The sequence below is a fragment of the Oryctolagus cuniculus genome, chromosome 5 (genome assembly GCF_964237555.1).
Source record: "Oryctolagus cuniculus chromosome 5, mOryCun1.1, whole genome shotgun sequence".
Lineage (NCBI taxonomy): Eukaryota > Metazoa > Chordata > Mammalia > Lagomorpha > Leporidae > Oryctolagus > Oryctolagus cuniculus.
The window spans coordinates 85,855,206-85,876,795 of record NC_091436.1 but is presented as its reverse complement, the minus strand read 5'-3'; the positions used below and the strand labels follow the sequence as shown (position 1 = coordinate 85,876,795).

The window sequence follows — 21,590 nt, the reverse complement described above, 5'->3', positions numbered from 1 at the left end:
CCTGTCTTTTTAGAACTCTAGTGGTATTAATATTATGCTTCTAGTACTCCTACAGGTCATATAAAGTCTGTTCTTTTTTTTTCTGTTAGTCTTTTTTCTCTATTATTCAGGTTAAGTACTTTCTACTATTCTAACTTCCATTTTATTGATCCTCCGCTGTTGAGCCTAATAACAATACTTTTTAGTTTAGCTGATGTTTTTTCAGTTCTAAAATTTCTATTTGATAATTATTATATGTTCTCTTTCTTTGCCAAAACTTCTTTTTCCTTGCTGAAACTTTCTACTTTTTGTGTCCAGTGTGTTTATAATTATTCATTGAAGTAGTTTTATAATGTTTTTAAAATCTTTATTAGATAATTCTAGCAATATCTGCCATCCAATGATGCTGGCATTATTGATATATTTTTATTCAGCTGGAGATCTTCCTGCTCCTTGATATAACAAGCTATTTTCAATTGAAATCTGAGCATTTTGTGTATTATGAGAGTCTGCACACCATTTTAAATTTCTGTTTTAACTAGTCTTTTCTGACACTGTTGCAGCAGGGAAAAATGCCTTATTACTTGCAGGTAGAATTCCAGTTTCCCCAGTAAGATTCTGTTAATAACTGAAAAGGGGGGATTCCTCATTGCTGTTGTGAGGAGGTAGGTGCTCTGTTTCCCAACGTGTGTTGCATTGACACTGCATTGGACAATAAATTGTCATCTGGACAATAGTGAAAATTCTGACTTTCCCCTTACATATCTTCTGACATGACCCAGAGAGAAGTGGGAAGGATTCTTCATTGCTAACAGATAGTGATAGCTGACCCTAATATTAAGGAGATGGAAACTTTTTCCACTTGACAGGTGAAAGTCTGAGCAATCTACTTAGCCTTCTGTGATACTAAGTATGCATGAATATTGGTTCATTTCATTACAACTTTGCAAAAGTAGAAGTCTAGGTTTCCCATCCAGCTTCCATGGGAAGGCGTGAAGCTCCAGTTTTTCTATGATATTTGAAATAGATTAATTATTATCTAAGTGATTTCTGTCTTTCTACATTTCTCCTTTCCTGGTATTTTGGCTAGAGAAAGCAGGTTTTATTGGAGCTTTTTTTGTCTAGAACATTGGCATTTTGTTTGCTGTTCTTTAACTACAAATCTGAGATATAGAAGGCAAAAAGAAAATTCAGAGAATTCACCTTTATACTCCTCCCACGGTAACAAAGATCACTAACTGATGACCTTGTTTTCTATACTGTTCAGAATCTTCTTGTAGATGTCCAATACATAATGTCCAGACTTTGTTTAGGCATATCTAGTGAGAGCAAGAAAAAAAAGTTTGTCTACTCTCCATTACTGCTTTAATGCTTACCACAGTCCTTTAAAGCACTAGCTGATAAGTGTGTGCAGAGATGACAGGTAGCTCTGCTTTGGAGAAGCACCTAAAAATAGCTGTTTATCAGTGTTCATGACACTGAGGCAAATGGCAAGTTCAAAACTTGCAGAACACAATAAGTCCATTTTTTCAGTGTTTAAAGAGATATATTTTAAGTATTGTCTTCAGAAATATATTTCTAAGCAATGTGTAGTAGCAACAATAATGGTATTTATCTGAGGTTCAGATAACTCCTGCTAGACCTGGAAAATTTGGCAGAAGCCCACCTTTGGGGCTCAAGTAGGAAAATCATCCTGAGAACTAGCAATAAAATTTTCCCAGAGTCTATAATCATGTGAAATAGTGTTTCTATGGTGATATTTTACCCTGCCTCCAATGACAAAAATTTAGTGCAATAGCAAGTCAAATGAGTCATTTTTCTCTGAAGTATGCAATGTAAAAGGAGGAGGGGTAAAATAGAGAAAAGCAAACCTCCAAAGCCAGTGGTGATGTTTGCAGTGTTCCATGCCCCAACTGTGTCAACCTTGTCATAATAAAGGCTTTGAGGCCAACTAGCAAACTGGAACCACGCAGGGAAGTGGAAGTGAAAGAAACACTTAGAAGAGCATCTATGGAAAGTGGGCAGTTCAGAAGAGAAAGACTAAGAAATAATTGGAATTGTTTTCTGAGATCTTCAAAAATTAAAAACTGGAAAGGACAAAGTATTCCCTGTAAGGAGACAGCCTTTATTCTAACAATAAATAAATTATTGAATAATAAAATCTACCACTTAGCCCTTAGCATAAAGTTAAAAACTCAGTTTGAGTAAAAATATTGTTTTCATCCTTGTTTGATCCTATGTACTCACCTCTGAAATCTTTGTAGGAAGCAAGCAAGAAAGAAAAGTAGCTAAATGAAAGGATTTTATGCCATTCATGTTAGAAAAAATATTTTGTCTCTTTTTTTTATTATTAAAAACAAGTTCTAGAAGAGTGGTGAATAAAAAAACTCAATCAAAACAATAAATTGTGAAATAGTGTGGAGTGGACTAGAGACTATTACAGAAAAACACTAAACCAATTAGCGTGCCTGATATACAATAAGACTATTTGGAGGCCGGCGCTGCGGCTCACTAAGCTAATCCTCCACCTTGCGGTGCCGGCACACTGGGTTCTAGTCCCGGTCGGGGCGCCGGATTCTGTCCTGGTTGCCCCTCTTCCAGGACAGCTCTCTGCTGTGGCCCAGGAGTGCAGTGGAGGATGGCCCAAAGTACTTGGGCCCTGCACCCCATGGGAGACCAGGAGAAGCACCTGGCTCCTGCCATCAGATCAGCGCAGTGCGCCGGTTGCAGCGCACTGGCCGTGGCGGCCATTGGAGGGTGAACCAACGGCAAAGGAAGACCTTTCTCTCTGTCTCTCTCTCTCACTGTCCACTCTGCCTGTCAAAAAGAAAAAAAAAAAGACTATTTGGGAGGAACATGCTGCCTTTAGTATCATTCAGCAGTAAGTACTTGCAGCTCTAAACCTACTATTTTGGAGAAAATGAGCCCTAAACTTGGTCTCTGACCCAAGACTTAGCTTTGTAATGACAGAGCATGCAAAACAGAATCCCTTTCAGCTTAATTTGTGTATTTGGCCCTTTTGCTTAGTGCTGTTTGCTTCTCTATTCTCTATTCCTCCTCTCAGGATGTACCTCCTCTCTACTGCTGATTGGGAATATTCAGCAGTCTGATTGTCCTGCATAGAACCTAGCTAAATCTCCCAGTCAGTCTCTGTTTTCTCCCTCCGGTTTTGTTTCTGAAGGTCTGAAATTCATTTGTAGCAATACATAATAACTGGTTGGTTGATGCAGTTAAAATATAAGGGTAGTTAATGTGTTTCATCTTTGAGGTTATATAAAGTTCAAGACCAGGTAAAATATCCAAATAACCCAAATTCTTTGGTAAAAAGTCGAGTAGTAAGATGTCTAATCCTTAAGGCACATTTTGCAAGAAAAATGTCCAAAGTGCTCCTTATATTATCATTCATTCAACAGCACGTGGAAACTGCCACCACCTTTCCTATGATCTGATACTAAGTCATTATTGAATACCTCACTCCAGATAATGGGTCCATTACATTTATTGTTTTTTTCCAATGCTATGGATTCTAGACATTGTACTTGATAGAATGTTGTGAACAAAAGACCAATAAAACCAAACAGTACTTGAGGCTTTGGGAGGAAAAGCACACAGCTTATTTACACATGCAGGTTTGACTAGACTCCTGTCTGAAGAGTCAAGCCCGGATCCTCTGTCTTCCCCTACTTTTATACCCAAAATTTAGCAAGACAGTTAGAGGTAGTATCAAAGCAGTTTCAGGTCAATTTCAAGGTGCACACTGTTATCTTAGGCCCCCAGGGACTAACAAATCACAACTGCAAGGTAGGATAGAATTTTTTTAAAGATTTATTTTATTTATTTGAAAGAATTACAGAGAGAGAGACAGAGGTAAAGAGAAAGGATTTCCATACACTGGTTCACTCCCCAAATGACTGCAATGGCCAGAGCTGAGCTGATGGAAAGCCAGGAGCCAGGAGCTTCTTCTGGGTCTCCCATGTGGTTGCAGGGTCCCAAGGACTTGGGCCATCTTCCACTGTTTTCCAGGCCATAGCAGAGAGCTAGATCAGAAGTGGAGCAGCTGGGACTCAAACCAGCGCCTATTTGGGATGCTGGAACTGCAGGCCAGGGCTTCAACCTGCTGTGCCACAGTGCTGGCCTCAAGGTAGGATAGTTTTATAATACAGGATTCAGTAAATCACAGGCAATTTCAGCAAGCAAACAACTATCTTATTTAGGTATGTGGCTGGGCAGGTGAGGAACCAGTTTCCAGAGTTAGTATGCCTTTGCTTAGAAGTAGCTCACCCTTTGATAACAAATTGGAAGGAGTCTAGCATTCCCTCGAACTGGCTCCTTTAATGTCCAGCAGGAGAGGGTCTGTAACAGGAAGATGCCCTAAATACCTAAAGCAATTTCTGTACTTGTTTTCGATGGGAGATGCCTTAAACACCTAAAGAAATTTCTTTACAGTAGGAGCTTATGTGAATGATGACGTATATTTATTTTCTCAGCTTAGCATATCCTGATTAAATTCCAACCCTTCAGGAAAAAATACGAATTCTTAAACTCATAACATAACAGAAGTTGAAATTTAGCCTCTCCACCTCAATATGCCAGTCATGCATCAAATGATGGAGATAGAAGTCATTTAGTGGGCTAGAGCAGACATTTTCTCCCCAATAGACAATAATTGGTGTCTGTGACCTAGATCACGTTGTCTCTCTCCGTGAAGTAGTACCAAATGCACATTTTTTCCTTTTATCTGTTTGGGTATAAACAGGAAAGTAGTTTAAAGTGAACAGATTTGTTCCAAATGTATATAGATTACCACATAATAAGATCATAAGATTTAAATTGAAGACTGATTACATGAAGAAAACGAATCATCTTGTGTTTTCACAGAGATTTTTATGTGCTAAATTCTATGCTAAGTGCTGCACTAGATTGTCACAACAGACCTTTGATTTTGTTACTGTAAATCCGTTTTACAGATAAACATTGATCTAAAATGGTTGAGTAACTTTCTATAAAATCACTTGTTTGGGTTGATTTATCTACAGAATAAAATGTCCCAAAGATATCATTTCACACACACACATACCTTATGACAATCATTGACTTATTAGAGAAGACTATTTTCATTATTTAAGTGGTCCATAAACTTTAGCCAATAAAAAGGTAAACAAAATTATCTATTACAGTTATAGTGACATTAGAAAATAGGCTTATATTTAAGCACCTCAGGTGTAAAAATAAGTACAAGCTAACAAAATTTCAGTGATTTTAAAAAGTCATTGCTTTCTTTCAGATAGATGGGGCAGCCATCGTTTCAGATGCTATTTGTCCACATGCCATAGAGAAACGAGAGGATTTTGTAAGCTCTTTCATCAGAATTATATGATATAGCCCACAAATTATATACATCACTTTCATTCACAATTAACTGGTAACAAGGAAACCAGAAAGAGCAACATTCCTATGTGCCTATGCCAAGACAGAAGTGACTGATACATTAGGTTTGCTTTGGTTGGTTCTCATCTGTCTTTTCTTCTGCCTCTTACTAGGAGTACTTTCATTTTCTTCTGGCTTCCTTATGCTTTACATCAATTTAGTCTTTTTCTTAAGTTCATCTAAAAATGATGTCAATTTTCTACATAATCCTGTGATGAATTCTGACATAGATTAATTCTCTCCATAATAAAAGATTTGTACTTTCTATCTAAAGACTCATTTTGGAAAAGAAAGCAATCATATTTGGGGATTGAAATCTTACTTTAAAATTTTGTACTCAGTTTTATATATAGAACAGTACATTTTCTATTCAAAATCTTTAAAAAATTATGTCTTATGTTGGCATAGACTGAATGAGCCACTATATTAGATTTGTCGTGTTGAACATTAGTTGTGTTAGGATTAAACATTCAACTTTGTCTAACATTTTTTTTTTTCGTGATTTTGTCAGATGCTGGTGGTCCTCAGCCTATATCTCGTTGAATCCCTTTGCATTTCTGTGCATGCCAACCTGACTTGCAAAGATCAGATTCTGTATTTTTATGTTTTGTAGGGTTGCCTTCAGGATGTCAGAACCCAATTTTACTTGAGTGTGTATAGTGTCAGGAGTTATTCCAAATTAACCAATTAACATCCCTCCAAGGCTCTTAACCAAAACTATTGCGTGAGGGTTTATGTATCCAGGTTCCCTTGCTCTTAGCTGGAATAATTCTGATGCATGTATAAATTATCACAGCTTCCCTAAGGGATCAAGCTTTAACTCTATACTGGAGAAGTTGGCTTAATTAGATGCCCTTTACTATCTGTCTGTGCTACTCTAAGTCATTTTCCTACTCCCTTGATGGCCAATGTATCTTCCAGATAAACTACATCCACTCTGTCCTTGCTTTAGAGTCTAATCCACCTAAGATAATGACCACATGATAATTTAGAATAAGTACATTTAAAAATAGGTACAATTTTGGAATTAAGACAAATGAAGAAGAAACATTGCCAACATTAGCTCAAAAGGAATTCTTTGCAGTAATGTGGGGAGCTTCCAAAAAAGAATGTACCATTTTAAAATACTTTCCACATGAAAGTCATGTATGAAGATACATTAAATAAATGCTTCATATTATATATTTCTTTCAGTAAATTAAATTAACAGTAAATGTAAATTAACATATTTACAATAATTCCCTGAATGCTGACAACATGTTTTTTTTTTTTTTTTGGTGTCTTTTAACTTTATTTTTTGTTTTTAACAGATTCAATATTGTTCATAGATACAATTCTAAGAATATAATATTCCCTTCTTCCCTCCCTTTTTCTTCCCCACCCTTCCTCCTTCCTTCCTTCTTTCTTTCTTATTTTTGAGACAACATATTTTAAATGTATATTACAGTTAAGGACACTCTGTTTAATATTATCTGGCTGAAAATTTTACAAACATGTTTCAACACAGAACATTTTTTTCACAAGGGACCCTGGAAATCACACTTCTAAAAATGCTTACTTAAACTGAGTTATAAGGAAGAATAAAATGTTTTAGGACTTTAAATGTTCAAAAACTACTAATTTAGGATTGAAAATATTCAAAATATTCAACCTATACCAAGGTAAGAGTCATTTTATCAAAGATAAACCTGAAAACAGGGACTATTCTTAATCTGGAAAAACAAAGCCTTTCAAAAGCATAAATGAAAATCATTTCTATCTAAATGAAATATACCAGATTCAAAGGAATCTTACCTACTTAATAAAGAAGATGGTTTATTTATAAATTAGAATCAGTTGCTGAAAAGTATTTAAAACAATGGCAAACAAATATTTATCAAGTTCTTACTATGTGCTAGACATTAAATATATCTTTAAATACTTCATGTTGAAGATGATATTTCATTCAAAATAGGTTTTCCATAGAAAGGAAGAGGAAAAAAGTTAAACTTGAAGCACTCCGCTTAGCTATTTGACTGTTTATTTTAACTCATGAACTCTGTTTATCACAAGGTTCTGCAAGGTTGCTTTTTGGAATTTGTTTCAGCTAAAAAGACTACTCTTCTAAAGAGCCAAAATGATTAATATTGGTGTTATCAATTTATTTTTTAAATGTTTAGAAAGAATTTATAAGAGTAGTTTTCAAGTTCAATTGGAAGAGATAACGTGGAAGCCCCTTTTTGATTTACAAATTTTTAGGTGAGAAGTTAGAATGTTGTTATGCAGTGATAATTCTAGAAATAAGGAAATCAGATTTTGGCATCATAGATATTTGAAATCATAATTTATCTAAGTAATGATTCAAGTTAACAAAAGTGAAGTGTTTCTAACAACTAAGCTGTGAAATTAAATACTAATTAAATAAACTATTTCAAAACTTCCTATAGCCTTGAAGCAGTCAATGAAGCATTTTGGGACTTTTGTTCCAAGCAGTCGTTGAAAACACAGATTATTATTTTATTAAAGGTAATGTCAATATGGTCTATCTGATCTTATTAAGAGCAAGACAACTAAATATAATTTCTGAAGTGTCTTAATATATATAAAGTCACAACTGATGTAGAGTAAAAAAATCATCAACCTCAAATTCAGAACTGACTGATCAAACTCTGTGGCTTGATAGGCCTGATAACTATATAATTTAATTTCTCTAAACCTCAGTTTCCATGTCTACATAATCAGTTATATATATAATATGTATATATACATAAATATGCATATATGATATATGTATATACTCATACACAGATATACATAAATGTATATCAATTAGGACATAGTGAAAACAAAAGTAGTATAGTTATCTTCTTAGAATTCTATCTATGAAATCTGTTCTATTTATATTAATAAAAATGAAAAAGAATTTAAAAAATAAAATAATTTACATCGGTCAATAAACATAGTCTTTAAATACTAAAATGACAAATACATATGTGATGATTACTGCTATAGAAAATTATTTAGCAAAATTATTTCCCTATTTTCTGTTGAAATAACATTGAGGGTCTTCTAACCTGTTTAGATCTGCTATAACTCTTTGGCTACTGGCTCCTAATATCAAACACTAGAAAACTGAATTATATCATTCTTATTACTCTAATAGTATCTTAAACACTCAAACCAATTAGTTGCCTTTGGAAATTTTTTTTTGCCTTGGTAAAACAACTTTTTATTTGATGTATCATCCAATATTTAGATTTAGACTTTAATATAGATGTCTATATCTCAACCAAATAATCATGACTATAGCAAGACATTTCTCTTATCTGAGTTTCAATTTTAGATAACTGTAAAGTAGAAAAAACAATACACCACACCTTGTGGATTTTGTAGTGATATTTTTAGTATTTAATATCTTTTTCTCTCTTTGTTTTTCAATATTTATTTGAAAATCAGAGTTACAGTGAGAGAATGAGAGACGGAGAAGAGACCCTCCATCCACTGCTTCACTCCCCCAGTGGCCTCAAGGTCAGGGCTGGGTCAGTCCTAAGCCAGGATCCAAGAACTTCATCCAAGTCTCCCACATGGGTAGCGGGGGCCCAAACACTTGAGCCATCTTCCGCTGCTTTTTCTAGGCCATTAGCAGGGAGTTGTATTGTAAGCAGAACAGCTGGAACATGAACCAGCACCCACATGGGATGCTGGTATCACAGTCAGCAGCTTGACTGACTTCACCACAATGCCAGCCCCCTAACTTTATTTTTTTAACTAAATGTAAATTTTTGTTATGATAAAATGGCTTTCAGAATGGGCCACAGAGTAAACCCAGTTGTGTGCTGTTACAGTCACCATCTAGTTCACAGATGCACAAAATAAGAACTCCATCACTGTTAGTTCCTTTCCTTTCCCTCTTCTATAAAGACTTGTTTGTGAATTCTAGGGACTAACATTGCTCCTGATTTGCAGGTAACTCTCAGTGACTGTTGGTTGAACGGATGGATGAATGAATGATCACCCACCTAGGTTCTCAGGAAGGCAGATGCCCTTCCAGCTTGAGTCCAGACTCCTCAAGTCTGAGTTGCATGTCCACTGTAACATGCCTTCATTCTTCTGCTCTGTCTCACTCTGTTCCTCTACCAAGTTAGCTTGTGAATCAAAAATTCCTATGTCCCCATTGTCTCTCACAAATACTTTAAAAGTCTTTGACTTGCCTTCTGAGCTTTCAGTAACATTTCTCCTTGCCTTTTGCTTATTTAAAACTCTATTTACTTTAAAATAATTCAGTATAGAGATAATACACTTGGTGGGGGTGTTGGTGGTGGTGGTGGTGGTGATGATGATGGTGTGTGTGTGTGTGTGTGTGTGTGTGTATGAAGTCATTTTAATCTATACTCTTGCGGAAGTTACTGTCTTAATGGGGAAAATGCACTCTAGGGAGGGTTATCTACAATTTAATCAAATGTCTCTAGGGCTCAGCTCTCTTCGATTTCTCACCAATAACAGATTATTTAGTAGCCTAACAGTTTCATTGGTAAAATTTAATTAGTAAAATGTCTGGATCAGCTGGAATCATTTTATATACTGAGCTTTTCCCCATAAATTGGATAATAGGGATCTAATAAGCCTAAAAGTCTTACACTCATCATACTGAAGTGAGGCTCAGTTCTAAAATGTTTTTGTATCAAGTCATTAATTCAAAGAGTTCTGATGCCCGATTCTGTCTACAAAGTTATCAGAAACCAAGTTTCAAAACAAGTGAAACTTTGGCACAATATGTAGCCGAATCACCTAGAAGGAAAGAGATCTCATAGTAGTTTGTATGATTTTTTGTACCCATCTGATAAATGCTTGTATATGTGGCAAGATTAATTTTGAGTTCTGACTTTCTTGTCACATGGAAGGGAGGCTGGAAGCAGAGGTCTCACAGCCCTCACCTTCTTCTATTAGTTGCCCCTAAGATCCCCAACAATTATAAAAGCCTAGTTGGCTCAGATCAGTTAAAAAAAAAAATGGTCCAAATAGCAAAGCAAGATTTATGTGGATTTTTTAATAAAAGTAGTAAATAAACATTTTCCAGGAGGAAAAATTCAAATTTGAGAAAGCAATATGGACTTGTCCCCCTGTTCATCTAAATGCATGTGTTGTGTAAAACTAGACAGAAGGAACTCCGGGGGTTATTTCAAAACAGATCACGGTGCTCCACCGGTGAAAAATTAGAACAGCAGGAGCAGCAAGATGGCCTGAATTGAGGGGGAGATGTGCTACCTCTCCTCACCATTTGCAATACCACAGCATAGCTGGTATAATCGAGAGAAATGCTGGTGCCATCATTCGTAATAGCATGCTGAACACTGTTTAGAAAAATACAAAAGTTATAAGAACTAAAATTAGCCAGGTGACTAACAGATGAAGAAAGCTGTCTCCTTTTACATCTCAATCAGGTGATCTATTTTCAGGAGAACTAAGACAAGTGACAGCAGATCCCTGATGCTTCAACTATTAGTAATCAACAGATCTGACAGAGGGCATGAAGCTACTGGGTGAAGGAATCAGAGCCTAGATGAGGTTTAAATACATGTTAAAATCCATCCAAAAAGAATTGCCTCAGAAAATGGAAATGTTTTGGCTTATTTAAAGGGTCTCATTATGAATAAGCCAATCAGACGATTTGGTGTTTTGCCAGTTACTGCATCCATATCATCACAGTCCAGGTGAAAAGGGGGAGTGCCCTTTTCATGCAGAGAAATAAGCCAGAAGACAACTTCTGGCCTCATTTTGTAACCACAGTGTTACTGAAGAAAAGGCTCTAGTTGTTACTCAAATATAAGATTGGGGTGAACATTGTGGCATAACTGGTAAAGTTGCTGCCTGCAATGGCTTGCCAGTTCAAGTCCTAGCTGCTCCATTTCTGATCCAGCTCCCTGCTAATGTGCCTGGCAAAGCAGCAGTGATGGGTCAAGTGCTTGGTCCCCTGTACCGATGTATGAGACTCAGATGAAAATCCTTGCTTCTGGCTTCAGAGTGGCAAGTCTGGGTCATCACAGCCATTTGGGAACTGAACCAGTATATAGAAGAACTCCATCTTTTTCTCTCTGTCTCTCCTTTTCTCTTTTTAACTCTGCTATTCAGATGAATAAATAAATCTTTTTAAAAAGGTTATGTTTGTTAGGAAATCAGTGTTTTAGGAAGGAAATTAGATGTTTTAAATTTGTAAATGCACAGAAAATTGTGTACATATTGGACTGAATATGTATGTGAAAAGGACCAATAATTAATCAAAAGCTTCTTAAAGAAGTTTTTAAAAGTTACTAGACTTAAGAAACAGAATACAAGAACTAAAAGTGTACAAACAAGAGATTTAATTCATGTCAAAAATGAAAATAAATAATCCTAAAAACAAAGTTCAACTTCCGTATAGACTTTTTTGAAATGGTAACATTTATCTTCCACAAGAGTGCATTTAAGTGGCTGGAAGTTAATTAGAATGAATACCTCTTTTGTCTAAATCCAGGAGATTCTAAGTCCAAAGGTCAGAAATGTATGACTCCATTTGAAACAAAGGACTAATCTAGAAAAAGACATTACTGTAAGTAGAAAATGAGAACTACGTATATAATCTTTGTTTTATACATAAATTTATCTTTGGTGAAGTGGAATAAATTGCATGTATGTTTAAAGATTTTAAAGTGACATTCAATGATTTAATGTCTTAAAATAGATAATATATTTATAAAGATACCACACCAACTGCTAGGTGATTCTTGACTGATATCACGAAATTTTCACTTGTTAAAGAAAATGTAAACTGTAAGGAAATGTTAAATTATTAGCTTAAAAATTAAAGCTGCTATTGGTAAGAATGTAAAGGACAATTGTTTGAATGTTGTTTGCATGTATACCTTGCCTAAAAGACCTGATAATCTAGGTAATCATGTTTGTAGGTGGGAAGTGTCTTATATGAACTACGCTTTCATATACACCATTCTTTCTTCAATCACAGTACCAATCATAATATAAAATCTTATCATTTTATCATTTTATAATAGTAAAAGCTCTCACTGTAAATCAGAAAGATGGGATTGTAGCCAACCATCCCCCAGCTTTGATAAAACACATGTTAACACTTATCATATTTACAAAACTTACTCTATTTTTAGAGATTTATACATAAAGTACTTATGTTTTTAAAATATAAAGTATAAAAAATAGTATGTAATTAGAGGAGATTTGCAAGTAACTTTAATGCTAAAGAGCAATAATTTGGTGTTTTTCTCTGTGGTATTGATTACAGTTAGTAAAGAACTTAAAATGAAGAATTTGAGGAATGATATATCTATATTTTACAAAAAGAGTTGAATTTCTACATTAAAGCTAGATCATAAAGTCTTACTCATATATGACCTAAATATGGGATTATAAATTAGTATTAAAATATGTTAAAATTATAAAAACTAGAATCTATTCTTTTTTTAATTAATTAAATAATTTATTTTATAAGGAATATAACCTTAGGAATATAATTATTCTCCCCACCATACCCTCTCTACCCCTCATCTTCCTTCCCCCTCTCCTCATGCCAGTACCATTCTCCATTAAAATTCACTGCCAATTAACTTTGTACACAGAAGACTAACTCTATAGTAAATAAATATTTCAACAATTTGTGCGCACACACACACACACACACATACACACAAATGTTTGAGAACAAGCATCAGAGTTAACTCTCATAATACAACTCATTGAGGATAGAGGTCCTACATGGGGAGTTAGTGCACAGTGACTCCTGTTGCTAGTTTAAATATTAGCACTCCTATGTATGATGTCAGTGACCACCTGAGGCTCTTGACATGAACTGCCTAGACAATGGTAGCCTTCTGAATCCACAAACTCCATCAGTATTTAGACAAGATTTAGACAAGGCCATAAGCAAAGTGGAAGTTCTCTCCTCCCTTAAGAGAAAAGTACATGCTTCTTTGATGGCCCCTTCTTTCCCTTGGGGTCTTGTTCACAGAGATCCTTTAAGAAGAATATTTTTTGCCACAGTGTCTTGGCTTTCCATGCCTGAAATGCCCTTATGGGCTTTTCAGCCAGAAAAGGAAGCCTTAAGGGCTGATTCTGAGGTCAGAGTGTTACTTAAAGCAATTGTCATTCTATGAGTCTGCTGTGTGGACTGCCTCCCATGTTGGACATTCTCTCCTACTTGATCCTATTAATATGGTCACTTAAACACTTAATCCTATCTATATGTTCACTTTAACACTTAATATGATCACTTTAACACGTCAGATGACATTTTTATTGCCCAGCTTAATGGGATTTGGGGGTCCCATGACAAATTTTTAAACTCCACCCTTAGAAGCTAGTTCTTAGAAATATATGCAGCTGGGCCGGCGTCGCGGCTCACTAGGCTAATCCTCCGCCTAGCGGCGCCAGCACACCGGGTTCTAGTCCCGGTTGGGGCGCTGGATTCTGTCCCGGTTGCCCCTCTTCCAGGCCAGCTCTCTGCTGTGGCCAGGGAGTGCAGTGGAGGATGGCCCAGGTGCTTGGGCCCTGCACCCCATGGGAGACCAGGAGAAGCACCTGGCTCCTGGCTCCTGCCATCGGATCAGCGCGGTGCGCCGGCCGCAGTGCGCCGGTGGCGGCAGCCATTGGAGGGTGAACCAACGGCAAAGGAAGACCTTTCTCTCTGTCTCTCTCTCTCACTGTCCACTCTGCCTGTCAAAAAAAAAAAAAAGAAATATATGCAGCTACAAACTTCCTCCTCCCTCTCTTATTCCGATTCTTATTTCTTACCGAGATCCATCCACAATTGACTTTATACACATATGATTAACTCAATGTTAAGTAATGAGTTCAACATGTAGTATGAAGAAAAAAAATGAAAAATAAAAAAATCTTTTCCTCAACAGTCAAGACAAGGGCAGCTCTTTTGTAAACTGATTTTATTGAAAACCAGGGAGGATTGGATTAAGATGGCAAAGTAGGGAGGGAGCTTGCTGTTCAAGTATAGGAGAAGATAGTTTAAAAAATGTGGAAAGAGTGCAGTCTCAGGGAAGAGTTAGAGAGAAAACAGCAGAGGAAACTATGTAAATTGGAGGCATACAGTGAACCTACAAGGAGGATGAAGATGCACACAACTTAGGACCCCACCAGCCAAGAGCCTCTGCAACAGCACTGCAGAGCAAGGTGAGACCAGATTGCAGCAGCTAAAACTACTGGAGAAAAGCTGCAGGAAGAGCCTAGAGGGAATCAGGCTAGAGCCCATGGGGGATAGTGTACTTGCCAAACAAGAGGAGCAAAAAACAAAGGGGGAGGCATATTTTCTCTCTCCCTGATCCTCTTGTTTTTTTTTGTTTTTTTTTTTTTTTTATTTTTGTTTTTTTTTTTTTTTGACAGGCAGAGTGGACAGTGAGAGAGAGAGACAGAGAGAGAAAGGTCTTCCTTTGCCGTTGGTTCACCCTCCAATGGCCGCCGCTGCAGCCGGCGCACCGCACTGATCCGATGGCAGGAGCCAGGATCCAGGTGCTTTTCCTGGTCTCCCATGGGGTGCAGGGCCCAAGCACCTGGGCCATCCTCCACTGCACTCCCTGGCCATAGCAGAGAGCTGGCCTGGAAGAGGGGCAACCGGGACAGAATCCGGCGCCCCAACCGGGACTAGAACCCGGTGTGCCGGCGCCGCAAGGTGGAGGATTAGCCTATTGAGCCACGGCGCCGGCCTCCCTGATCCTCTTGTAAAGGCACCCTGTAACAAGCTGACAGAGAACAGGTGCCATTTTTGACATACATAACAGCTGCACTACCTCATGCCCATGCCCAGCAATGAGCCAAATGGAAACTCCTGAATCTGATGGAGAGAATAGACTGGGGGCTTGGTGCTTGTGACTGTGGGAGGCTTGTGTGCAGGGACTGTGAAAACACTGAAGCTGCATGGGAGGACTCAGAGTGTGGCTGGGTCATTGGACAGTCACTGTGGGAGGCTCCACATAATCAAGGCTCCCTGATTACCTGGTGAGAGCCATTGCTGGAGAATCTAAGCTCATACTTAGGACTGCACAGATCTTTTGTGTGGTCCTTGTGGTGGAGCAGACTAATAATATACTCAAAGGGCTTAGTGCCCAGGACTGTCTCCTTCAGAGACAGGAGCTCAGGTGAGTTTATACCAACAGATAAGAAGAAAGCTCCTCTCTGATTAAAAAAAAAAAAGAGAGAGAGATTTACCACTCCAAACCTGGGTGTGTAACCTCAGACACACCCTTCATCCTGGAGCACTGAACAGAGCTCCCTGGCCACTCCCACCACACACCTCTAGTTATTTCCTGAAAGCAGACAATCCACTAACCCAATCAGACAGTCCAAATATAAAAGCCACCAAAGTGAAAAATTGAGAAGAAACCAAGGAGTATTGTGGGGAGCAACTCGGACTAGACTAAGTTACTCGAATTAAGACTTATTCTATGCATCTGCTCTCCCACAATATGGCACTGGGAGAGGAGTAAAAACAACTTTTACACAGCTGCCTCCAGTTCAACCAGTAACCTGCAGGAGCTGATCCCACTCCTGATTGGAGGAGAGCAGCGTACTCAGCATGTGGGTAGCAGAGTTGGGATTGGCGGAAGAGGACTATAAAGTGTGGGGAGCAATTCGGACTATACTGTTACTGGAATTAAGATTTATTCTATGCATCTGCTCTCCCACAATATGGCGCTGGGAGAGAAGTAAACAGCTTCTACCCAGCTGCCTCTCACCAACTTGACAAGCTGCAGGAGCTGCTCCTGATTGGAGGAGAGCGGCGTACTCGGCGTGTGGGCAGCCGAGTTGGGATTGGTGGAGAGGACTATATAGGAGGAGAGAGACGGCATGGTGGTGTGGGTTGGTTGGAGAGTGCGTTGGAGAGTTCGCGGGGAAGTTCGTTACTTCGTTCTTTCTCATTTCTCTCTACTCATTCTTGCTTTGGGAGTTTGCTGTTTACTTATTCTTACTTTACTATAGAAAGGACTTGTAAAAAAAGGGAACAACAAGCGCCCGGTCCAGTGCGGCTCCTCCGCGTGCGGAGGAGCAGCAATAAAGGAGGAGAGAGACAACATGCACCAGGAACATCTAAGGGGAACATCCGGATAACATCTGAGCAGCCCCCGAGAGAGCCGGCCGGCGGTGTGCCGCTCCCCCACGGAAGTGGGGAAAGTGGCAGGGGGAACCGCCCTTCCACGGAGGTGGAAGGGTCGGTAGCCAACCCAGGAAGGACCAGCAGCAAACCCGGGGAGGGCCGAGCAGACAAAAGAACAGCGCAGGGTCTAGTGTCGTTCCTCCGCGAAGAGGGGGAGCGACATAATGGTGCCGTGACTCGGATAGGAAACCTAGGAGGGAAGAAGTGGGAAGAAGTGGGAAAATACCAGAGATAGAGACTAGCAAAGAGCCTAGGGAAAAGCCGGACGGAAAAAGTGCCGGAAGAAGTTAGGATTGAAAGCGAAAGTGAAAGCTGGAAGAAACATAGACTCGGATGCGGACTATGGCGGGGAAGCTAGGAGATTAAAAGCGAAAGTGAAAGCTAGAACAAACAGACTTGGATACGGACTGTGGGGAGAAGCCAGGAGAAATGAGAGGGGAATATTGTTGGAAGAAAAGTTAGGAAACATACCAGGTAGAGAAAAATATGTTAGGAGGATGAAGCCGCGGGGGCAGGCTGAGGCGGAGACGTAAGCTAGGTTTCGTCAAGTCAGCCCAGGGAGCAAAAGGCGAAAATCTAAAACCAGAGGCAGAGAGTAAGCCAGGTTGGAATCCATCAGATTAGCCTGGGGAGCAAAAGACGGGAAGCCAAACCGGGAGCGGAGACGCAAGCTAGGTTGGATTTCGCCAGGTTAGCCCGGGGAACTTAGACTGAAAACCAAGAAGCAGAAACGTGAGCTAGGCTGTGTGATTCGCGGAAGCCGCCATGCGCAGAGAGAGCGCGTGGGGCACGAGCAGGGAGAGCGCACGGGGTGCGAATAGATAGGGAACGCGGGGCTGGCGCAGAGGCTGTGGTGCGGGCGCGAAGGGCGCAGAGACTGCGGAGTGCGCGCGAAGCCGGGAAGCCGCACAGATAAGAGAAGCGGGCACCGGGAAGCCACGCAGAGCAGGGAAGCTGCCGCGGGGCGAAGCACCAAGAAGCCGCCTCGGGGCAGGCGCCGGGAAGCCGCGGGGATAAGAGAAACAGAAGTTTAGAAGTAAAATGAGAGAAATAGGAATGCTGGCAGATAGAAGTAAAACAGGAGAGATAGGAATGCCTGGAGGTAGAGAAATAGAGAAAAATAAGGCCTCCCCACAACACGGCAATGAGAGGGCTTGGATTCGGTCTGACTGATTAGGCGATAAGCACCAGCAGGCAGCTCGACCAGAGTATGAGCTGCAGGTCACCGAAGATAGGCACGAATCAACATCAATAAGTCTCCCCACAATACGGCAATGAGAAGGCTCAGATTCGGTTTGCCTGATTGGTAGGGCTTGTAAGCACCTGCAGGCAGTTCTAGCAGAGCATAGCATGCGCTGCAGGGCACCAAACACAGGCACGCATCAGTGCCTAAAAACCTCCTCACAACATGGTGAAGAGAGGACCCGGATTCGGTTTGCCTGATTGGTAGGGCTTGTAAGCACCTGTGAGCAACTCTAGCAAGCAGAGCAGAGTGTGTGCTGCGGGGCACCGAAGACAGGCGCGTATCAACGCCAAAAAATAAAAAGAAAGGGGGAACTGTGGGGAGCAACTCAGACTAGACTAAGTTACTCGAATTAAGACTTATTCTATGCATCTGCTCTCCCACAATATGGCGCTGGGAGAGGAGTAAAAACAACTTTTACACAGCTGCCTCCAGTTCAACCAGTAACCTGCAGGAGCTGATCCCACTCCTGATTGGAGGAGAGCAGCGTACTTGGCATGTGGGTAGCAGAGTTGGGATTGGCGGAGGAGGACTATAAAGGAGGAGAGAGACAACATGCACCAGGAACATCTAAGGGGAACATCCGGATAACACCTGAGCAGCCCCCGAGAGAGCCGGCCGGCGGTGTGCCGCTCCCCCACGGAAGTGGGGAAAGTGGCAGGGGGAACCGCCCTTCCACGGAGGTGGAAGGGTCGGTAGCCAACCCAGGAAGGACCAGCAGCAAACCTGGGGAGGGCCGAGCAGACAAAAGAACAGCACAGGGTCTAGTGTCGTTCCTCCACGAAGAGGGGGAGCGACAGAGTATCCCCACAAATGCCAAATAATAAATTCACCAATCCAAGAAACAAAAACAAGGAAGACAACATGACACCACCAAAAGAACACAGTACCTCAATACAAGATTGTGAAGATGATGAGACTGAAGAAATGCCAGAAATGGAATTCAAAAAATTGATGATAGGATTACTTGGAGTAATCAGAAGCAAATGCACGAACTAATGAAATCCATACATGACATGAGAGAAAATTTCTCCCACAAAATTGAGATCTTAAAAGAGAAATCAAAATAAAATCTTGGAAATGAAGACATCAACAGAACAAATAAAAATATAGTGGAGAGCCTTAACAAAAATATCAGTGAAGCAAAGGAAAGAATATCTGATTTAGAAGACAAAGCACAAAAAATTATACAGTCAGACCAAGCACAAGAAGAAGAAACTAGAAAACGAAAAAACACTGTTGGGAATCTACAGGATACTATCAAATGAGACAACATACAGGTTCTAGGAGTTCCTCAAGGTGTGGAAAGAGAGAAAGCATTAGAAGGCCTTTTTAGTGAAATAATAACAGAATATTTCCCTTATTTGGAGAAAGAACTGGTCAGCCAATACAGCAAGCACATAGACCTCCTAATGGACATGACCAGAAAAGATCTTTACCATGACACATTGTAAGCAAACACTCCACAGAAAAACATAAAGAAAAGATTCTAAAACATGCATAAGAGAAACACTATATTACTTTCAGAGGCTCTACAATTAGACTGAGAGAAATTATTTGCAAAAAATGTAACTGATAAAGGATTAATAACCAGAACATATGAAGAGATCAAGAAACACCACCACAACAAAACAATCCTGTTAAGAAATGGGCCAAGGATTTAAACAGACATTTTTCAAAAGAAGAAATCCAAATGGACAATAGATACATGAAAAATTTTTCAGGATCTCTAGCCATCAGGGAAATGCAAATCAAACCCAAAATGAGGTTTTACCTAACTCAATTAGAATGGCTTTCATACAGAAATCAACAAACAAATGCTGGCACGTATGTTTGGAAAAGGGTACCCTAATCCACTGTTGGTGGGAATGTAAACTGGTAAAACCACTATGGAAATAGGTTTGGAGATACCTCACAAATCAGAATATAGACCTACCATATGGCCCAGACATCCCATTCCTGGAAATTTAACCAAGAGAAATGAAATCAGCAAAAAAAAAAAAAAAATATCTGTATTCCCATGTTTAGTGCAACTCAATTCACAATAGATAAGACATAGAATCAACCTAAATGCCCATCAGCAGAAGACTGTATAGAAAAATTATGGGATATGTACTCTATGGAATACTACATAGTGGTAAAAAAAATGAAATCTGGTCATTCGTAACGAAGTGGATGAACCTGGAAAACATCATACTTCGTGAAAAAAGTTCCAAAGGGACAAATACTGTATGTTCTCCCTTATCTGTGATGACTAATAGAGCACCTAAAAGGCAACCTGTAGAAATGAAATTGACAGTTTGAGAAGCAAAGACTTTGAACAGCCCTTGTCTCAACTGTTGAGAAACAGTTTTTCTTTTTTCCTCTCTTACTACTTGTTGAACTCTTTTCTTAACATAGAGTTGATCATATGTGTATAAAGTTAATTGAAAATAGATCCTAGTAAAAAATAATAGTGGGAATGAGATAGGGAGAAGGAAAAGGGGTGGGAATGGGGGTGTGAGAGTGGGTAAGATGGGAAGAATCAATATATTCCCAAAGTTTTACTTATGAAATTTGTACTTATTAAATAAATGGTTTCTTTGGGGAAATAAAAAGAAAACCAGATAGTAATCTAAAATATGTATCAATATAACTGTTCCCATTAGAATTTTCTCAGTAAAATTAAATGTAAAATGCCTGGTATATTTTAAAATAAAAGCTTAATAATTTAATTGAATATTATCTTGATTTAACTCATATGTGTTAACATTCTTAAATTCCTTTAGATTTTTTATTTTTATTACATTAGATTAATATATATTTGCATTTAACTGAAAGCTCCTGAGACTGCCGGTTTTGTGTTGTTGTAGTTGTCATTTAGTTGCTATATCACATGCAATTAAAATCAGGATGTTAGTAATAGATATGTGAAGTGAGGTTTCTGTTTTGGTCCATGACCTAAAAATTTTCAAACAAATCTTTAAGATTTCATTGGAAATGATATGCAATTCCAGAGTAATCATTAGCTCCTAGATGCCTCCAGGGAATTATAAAAGACCTCATAAGTGGAATTGGGTCAAAATAATGCAAATTGGGAGAGTGCCACCATATATATGAAGCTTGTAAGAGAGACCTTTAGATGATAGAGAAAAGGTTATGTAACTCAGAAAAAAAGGAAAGATAAGAAATTTCATTTACAGACAAAATAAATAGCAGGGCTAAAACTGTATTGAAGGACTTCTGCTTCCAGATGGAGTAGATGTACCCTTCCGTATTCATCCTGCTAAGTTCAGCTATAAACCCTGGATGTCCTACATATAACTTAAGAACACTGCAAGGTGAACAGAAGAAAAAAGACTTGCTGGGAACCTTGGGACCTGAGAAACAACATGGTGTAAAAGTTCCTTGATTCTCTAGGTTTTCTTTTGCCTTACAGATGACAAATTTGGAGCTGAAGAACTGGAGACCCAGAAATGCCAAAAGGTACAGACAGAAAAAGTGCCATTTTAAGCCTCACCTCTCTATCCGAAGGACTATGAAAAGATAACCTAGGCAGATAGGAAACTTGAGACAATAATTTCTCACCTCAAGTCAAACACTAGAGATTGAGTAGGCAACGGAGTGGTAACAAGGATGCTACCTCTGTGGTTTAAGTGAAGATCATAGAGGGGGCCTCCCTTGTCCCAACCCCATCAGCCTAGAAGACTGGGACTGGAAGAGAATCAGAACTTTCACCACTGCCCAGAAGTGACAAAGCCACCATGGTTTTATAAAGAGAAGCCAAAGGAGAGCCAAAATCCCTGTCCCCTCTTT

General features: G+C 39.1%; 1 pseudogene; it reads left to right on the top strand.

Annotated features, from left to right (window-relative positions):
• Positions 1 to 21,287, top strand: part of LOC100345941 (ubiquitin-conjugating enzyme E2 E2 pseudogene) — a 33,630-nt pseudogene extending 12,343 nt beyond the window's left edge.
• Positions 21,288 to 21,590: the final 303 nt, after the last annotated feature.